Source organism: Dromiciops gliroides, chromosome 3, assembly GCF_019393635.1.
Source record: "Dromiciops gliroides isolate mDroGli1 chromosome 3, mDroGli1.pri, whole genome shotgun sequence".
NCBI classification, from domain to species: Eukaryota; Metazoa; Chordata; class Mammalia; order Microbiotheria; family Microbiotheriidae; genus Dromiciops; species Dromiciops gliroides.
In genome coordinates this window covers 458,685,845-458,693,320 of record NC_057863.1, presented here as the reverse complement: position 1 = coordinate 458,693,320, position 7,476 = coordinate 458,685,845, and positions in this window count along the sequence as shown.

The window sequence follows — 7,476 nt, the reverse complement described above, 5'->3', positions numbered from 1 at the left end:
CATAGCCAATATGTGGCAATATTTGAACCCAGATCTCTCTGTGTCCAAAGCCGCCTTTCACTGTGATGCTAACAATTCACAAAGTTGAGTTGAACAAGCATATATGAAATAAAATTTATTCCCTTCATGTCTCCCACACAATCCCTCTTCTTTTCCCTTTCCCTCCTTCAAACTCCACCTATTCCATTGGGATACTTAAAAACAATTTCCCAGACTGTCAGGGATAATTAGTACCACCATCTAACGAGAACTTGAAGGCCTTTGGTTAAACCATAACATTTGCAAATCCTTTCGCAGAATTATGGGCAACAATTATCCATCACCTTTTTAAAAATGGATTTAAACAATATCTTCTGTTCTCTTCTTGACTGGGTTGAACTCTGGGAAGCTCTGATTTCTCTCCCCACACATATTTCTTCCCCAAAGCTTCATCTGTGTGTCTTCTTCCTCTGCAGCCTTATTAACCTACTGCTTTCTTACCATCTCAACAGCTACATTTCTCCATTCTGACTTCATGGTCCCCATCACAATAATTGTAACTTTTTCCATACCAGCTTCAGGCCTCCAACCTCAATCCTTTCCAATTAATCCAAAATGCAAGTGGAGGGAGGGGAGATCCCTCTCCCATTTATTACCGAGTTCATCTCAGTAGACTTGCCTTCATTGTCCTTTCTAATTAAGTCTGGGTTTCTCACTCTTCACTTCAAGACCCTTTGCCGTCTCATCTTCCCCACTCTTCCCTGCAGCTTCCGACTCCTATCCCCTTTTCTTTCACTTTAGCTAAATCAGTATCCAATGGGCCTTCTGTTCCTAATTCTGAGCCTTCTACCCTATTCCCTCACTAGGACTGATAGAATATAAGTTTCTGGAGAGAAAAGAATGCTTTATTTTTTTTTCCTCTGTGTTCCCAGGGCCTAATACAGGGCCCAGTACATTTGTGGGGGGGAGGGTGTCAGATACATAATTTCTTTCTTTTTTTAATTACAAAATGTTTTGTTCTGCTCTTGACAAACATCATAAAACATGAGCATTTCCATATATAAAGTAGAAAAAGAGGTTAAAACTTGAGACCTCAAATCTATTACATACTGCCTTCATTTAAAAAAAAAAAAAAGAATTTAATTAATTCAGTACTCAAAGCTGTCCTGCTTGAAATCTGTACTTTTACTGATGGAGGGGACTCTGTGCTAAGGAAATTTCCTCTACCAATGTGGGTGGGCACTTGTTTTGAAATCTAATTGTCTTATAGAGTTGCCTTGGGGACAGAGACCTGTCCATGGCAGAAGCCAGACTGGAACCCATGTTCTCCTGACACCTGAGGGCACAGCTCTATCCCTTAGGCACAATGATACTCCCCACGCAACTAGCAAATGCTCAATGTCTATTGATTTAAACTGAACACCTTTTATTGACGTATTCTCCTAGAGTAAAGAATAAATCTTTGGTGTACTGCAGCCTCACCCACCATTTAGGGTCATGCAATCCTCCTAGAACAGGCTGGGCATATCTTCACCGTGCTGAGAAGAAAGAAAAGGGGGGCAGGGTTTCACTGTGCTCTATAGATCAGAGTTTTTTCTTTTCTTCCTCTATGGTCCCTGTCAGGCTAGCCCACCTCCTTCCCCTTATCTCCCTACCTTGCAAACTGCAAGTCGAATCAGCCAGTTCCAATTTCCAAGGTGGAGACAGAACCTCTCCCCATGAATAATAGACACTGTTGTAACCCATAGCTCCGTATCTTTTTCAAATAGATGTGTTTAGTGAGTGTCTGGTTTCCTTTTGCTGTGCATATACAAACACTCCAACACTCCATTGGTGAGTGGATATAGGCTCTTTCTGGAATAGCTTGCTGTAGGGCAGTGGGGTCAAACTTCAATAGAAACAGGGCCACACATCTCCACATAAGAATCCCCAAGCTGCAAAATTACTTAGTTTTGTGAAGCTATCTAGGTTGTATTGTATTTTCATTTATTTTGTTAAATATTTTCCAATTATATTTTAATTTATTGGGTGGCAATGTGACCCACGGTCATGTGTTTGACACCTCTGGTGCAGGAGAAGGGAGTTGGACTTGAAGTCATGAAAGGGATTCGGTCTGACTCTTCATGACCCTATGGACCATACCACACCAACACTGTCCATGGGGTTTTCTTGGCAAAGGTACTGGAGTGGTTTGACATTTCCTTCTCCAGTGGATTAAGGCAAATAGGGTTAAGTGTCTTGCCTAGGATCACACAGCTAAATAAATGTCTGAGAGTGGATTTGAACTGACTCCAGGTTCACTGAGCCATCTTGCTGTCTCTGAAGTCATGAAATCCTGTGTTTGTACTCTGTTTCAGACACGTACCAAGTACGTGGCCCTGGGCAAGCCACTTAATCTTTTGTGCCTCAGTTTCCTTATCTGTAAAGTGAGAGGTTTAGGCCAGAAGGTCTCTAAGGTTCCTTCCAGCTCTAAATCTATGATTCTAAGTATAGGTCATTCATCTGAGTTTGAGTTCAAAGGTCAACTCAAGAGTTACCTTCTACAGGAAGCCTGTCGTCCTGCCTGATTCCCCTCTCCTATCTACAATCTTTCCCAATTCTGCCCTCCCCCACCCCTTACCTTAATTTACCACAATTACCTTAATTTATTTTGTATGTACTTAGGTGTACATTTTGTTTCCCCATTAGATTGTAAGCTTCTTGAGTTCAAGGCCTGTTTTATTTTTGTTTCTGTATCTTGGGAGCCCAGAATAGTGCCCAACACACAGCAGTCATTTCATAGATAGTTGTTTATCGATTGATTTGAGTTTTCTAAGGCTTTCTTTGAAGACAATAAAATCTCCCTACTCAAACAACTCTTTCAGATCTCCATCTGTGATCCTGGGAGGCTTGAAATGCCCCCTTCTGAATTAAAAGGGTGGCTCTTCTCTCAATTTTTATAATTGGAGAAAATAAGGACCACATATATCCTGTTTAAAATGAGCTCTTAGCTTCATTGGGAGCAAAGTTGATTTCTCCCCCATTCTCATGACTTAAACATAGAATTGAAGAGTTGGAAGAGATTCAAATGGCATCTCACTCACCCTCTCCCTAATTCATGAATCCAGTTGAGCCAAGACATAATCAAGTTGTTTGCACAGGAAAAGATTAGGGCTGTGAAGTAGAAAAAGGATTGGACTGAGTGACCTTGGGCAAATCTCCATTTCTTCTCTAGAATAATTTCCCTTTTGGTCAAAAGGAAAATGAAGGAGGGGACTGGATTAGATGATCTATAAAGCTTCTGTGGATAGCACAGGGAGACGGTGGAGGGAACACTGAACTTGGAGGACTGAACTCAAATCAGATGACTTAAATTCAAATCCCAGCTCAGCCACTTACTACCTGGATCAACTTGAGCAGATCACAACCTTTAGTGCATGTAGGGAATGCAGTGAATAGAATGCTGGACTTGAAACAAGAAAACTTGAGTTAAAATCTAACTTTAGAGGGCAGCTAGGTGGCACAGTGAATAAAGTACCGGCCCTGGATTCAGGAGGACCTGAGTTCAAATCTGGTCTCATACACTTGACACTTACTAGCTGTGTGACCCTGGGCAAGTCACTTAACCCTCATTGCCCTGCCCAAAATAAATAAATAAATGAAAATCTAACCTTAGACACTTCCTAGTCATGTGACCCTGGACAAGTCACAACTTCTATCTGCCTCAACTGTAAAACGGGGTCATTGCATCTACCTCCCACAGGTATTATAAGGAACAAATGAGATGTTTATAAAGTACTTAGCAAAGTATCTGGCACCATAATAGGTACTTAATGAATGTTTGCTCCTTTCTCCTTCTTCCTTCTTCCTTCTAGATCTAAGTCCTATAATTTGTTTCTACCTAGACCTATGAATTTATTGGTATGGGGAAATGTCCCCTGTAGAAGCTCTCTCCACTGATGTAAATCTACAATTGCCATGTAAACTATTATATTAGAAAGTTGACTGAGGCACAGAGAGATCATGGTCCTTGTCTAATACTGTCAGTATATGTCAAGTCTTCCTGTATCTAGGGTCTGCCTGTTATCTGCTAAGCCCAACTACCCCTCAAACCAATTTTATATGTATATGCATGTGTGCATTTACACATAGATGTATGTGTGGGTGATAGATACATATACATATGCATGTGTGCATTTACACAGATGTATGTGTGGGTGATATATACATGTACATATGCATGTGTGTATATTAATCTTGTTTTATTTTTTCCAATTACATGTAAAAATAGTTTTAAACATTCATTTTTATTTTATTAAGATTTTGAGTTCTAATTCTTTTCTCCCTACCTCCCCTCCCTAAGATAGCAAGCAGTCTGATATATTATACATGTACAACCATGTTAAACATATTTCCACATTAGTTATTCAGACCAATAATATATTTTAATGGAGCTGGAAACTTTAAAGATCAGTTTTTGAGGAACGGGGGGGGGGGGAGAGAGAGAGAGAGAGAGAGAGAGAGAGAGAGAGAGAGAGAGAGAGAGAGAGAGAGAGAGAGAGAACTAAAGTGCATGTATATATGGGGAGTTGATCAGGACACCCCTGATGATCAATTGATTTTCCTCTAGCCCAGTTGATGGAATCACAAAACAAAAGACAAGATAGAGACAATGAGGTGTTATGGTTTTAAATGAAATGTAAAGGAAAGTTTAGACATTTTGTTATCTCTTTCTTAGGAATAATGATGTTCCTTGGAGCAAACAATGGAATTGAAAGACACCTTTCCATTGGCTGGTTAAAGATTTGTCTTGTCACTTTCAAAAAATGCTTGACAGCTCTTGAGTCACAGCAGAATAGCTCTGGGGAATGTGACCAGTGGTATACTGGTAAATATTTAATAACCAGGTCTCTGCAGGAACAAATACCCACAACACACTTTCAAACTTAATTAAATTTTAATTGTTCTCCATCTAGAAATCAACAACAAAAAATAATAAACCAAGCCCTTATCTGTAGTGTTTGCTGATTTGGGGGCAGCGAGGTGGCACAGTGGTTAGAGTACCAGGCCTGGAGTCAGGAATACTAATCTTCCTAAACTCTGGTCTAAGCCACTTACAAGCTGCGGCGTAACACTGAGCAAGTCACAACCCTGCTTGCCTCAGTTTCCTCACCTATAAAATGAGCCAGAGAAGGAAATGGCAAACCACTCCAGTATCTTAGCCAAGAAAATCCCAAATAAGGTCATGAAGAGTCAGACACAACTGAACAACAACAACAAGCTGATTTCCAAGGCATAAATGTTCACTGAGAATTTAGCAATTGGCCCCAAGTTCAGCAAGCTCTAGCATACCCTTGATTGTGACCTCGGATTGTAGAGAAAGGAGATGGCTATGTAAGAAAATTCTGCCTTTGGGGAGCTAGGAAGAGCCAGATATTGGGGATCTTTGGCGAACTTTGCCATTTCCTTTTTTTTTAATCTCTACCAGAAAGCAGTGGGGTTGGGTAGATGAGCAAAACTGTTGTTCAGTCAACAACACGTCTTCCCACACGGAGCAAAACTGGTCTTTTGAGACAGGAAGCAGCTCTGAGGAGTGTGTGTGACCTCTGGCAGCATAGAATAAAAATAAGTAAATAAATAAATAAAGTAGCTTTGGATTCAAAAGAGAATTAGACCTGGCAGTGAGAATAGAGCTGTGGAGAGACGTCCCTGGAGCCCAGCTGAGTGACCTGCCCAACAGAAACATTTTACTTGGGGAGGGAGTGGTATGAGAATACCACAAAAGGGGAAGGGTCATTGGCCCAGCAGTTGTTGGCACTAATTATCAGTGCCCTGATATACGACTTTCTCCCACTGTTCTCTACCTGTTTCCACTGTTCCCATCGACACTTGTATATATTTATGGAAGAACATGCCCCAGGTTATGTGAGGAATGTTTTGTGGTTATTATTCTTCCAGGCCCCATCAGTAAATACCTTTGCTTTGAGATACTTGGCTTAGAAATAATAATTGGCTGGTTATTAAAAGGAAGTTTACCAGGAGGAACTTGTGAACTCCAGTTTTTAAGAGTGCAAACTCACAGAGTATGGTAAGTACTAGTCTACCTTCAGGGACCCAACTGACACCCTGAACCTGTTTGGGGGGATCACCCCAAAGTAGGTGCTACATGTTAATCAGACAACCCCCCCTCTCTCTTCTGAGCCCGTGTCAGTCAGAACCTATTAAAGGAATGGGTTGCCAAGTATTGTCAATTCTATCTCTATGACATCTCAGGCATGTGTTCTCTGGCTCTGGCTCCCATCACCTCTCTCCCGGATTACTATAACAAACACCCAATTGGTCTCCCTGCTTCTAGTCTCTCCCCTCTTCAATCTATCCTCCACTACTGTCATAATAACCTTCCTAAAGTTGGACCAGGCTTCTCCTGTATTCTAAAACTATCTATGGCTAATATAAAAGCTTCTTGGCCTAGCATTTAAAGCCCACCACAATCTGGCTCCAACCTATCTTTCCAGCCTTAATTCATACCACTTACCTTTGCAGACTCTTGTTGTTTGGGCTAGATGTGTCCATCTGCTATTCCCCAAGCATGATACCCCATTCCCCACCTTTGTGCACTTGTTACAAGCTACCTGACATGTCTAGAAACACTCCTTTCTTTCTGTCTTTTAGAAAACTCTTCTTTCTTCAAGGCTCGGGTCAGGTGCCATCTCATCCAGGAAGACTTCCTTGAGCTGCATAAGTCCTGAGTGTTTCATCTTCCAGTTATCTTGTTTGTGTACCTGTTGTTCAGTACAGGCATTTTCAGTGGGGTCTGACTCTTCATGACCCCATTTGGGGTTTTGTTGGCAGAAGCTAGAGTACATTAATATTTCCTTCTCCGGCTCATTTTACAGATGAGGAAACAGACAAACAGGATTAAGTGACTTGCCCAGGGTCACATAGCTAGTGTCCGAGATCAGATTCGAATTTAGAACAATGAATCTTCCTGATTCCAAGCCCAGTGCTCTAATCACTGTGCCACCTAGTTTCACCCTGCTGTACCTGTTATAGCTCCAACTTTTTCCCCAGTAGAATGTAAGCTCCTTGAGGATAGGAGCTATTCCATTTTTTAAATTTTACCCCCAGGCACAGTGCCTAGTACATAGTAGACTCTTTTTGGGGGGAGGGGCTGGGCAATGAGGGTTAAGTGACTTGCCCAGGGTCAAACAGCTAGTAAGTATCAAGTGTCTGAGGCTGGATTTGAACTCAGGTCCTCCTGGATCCAGGGCCAGTGCTTTATCCACTGTGCCAGCTACCCCCCATAGTAGACTCAATAAATGTTTGTTGGTTTACTGAATTCTTTGTCTTGTCCTGCCCAGCCTAGGGATAAATGAGTTTTATATACCTCAGCAGACTCTCCAGGACCTCCCAGTCCTCACTGTGGGCCACAGATAATCGTTGCTTTGTACTGAGTCGCTGGGGCATGACGGTCCATAAAGTCAATGTTAGACCAGATTGCTAGGAGCCTGATTCTGT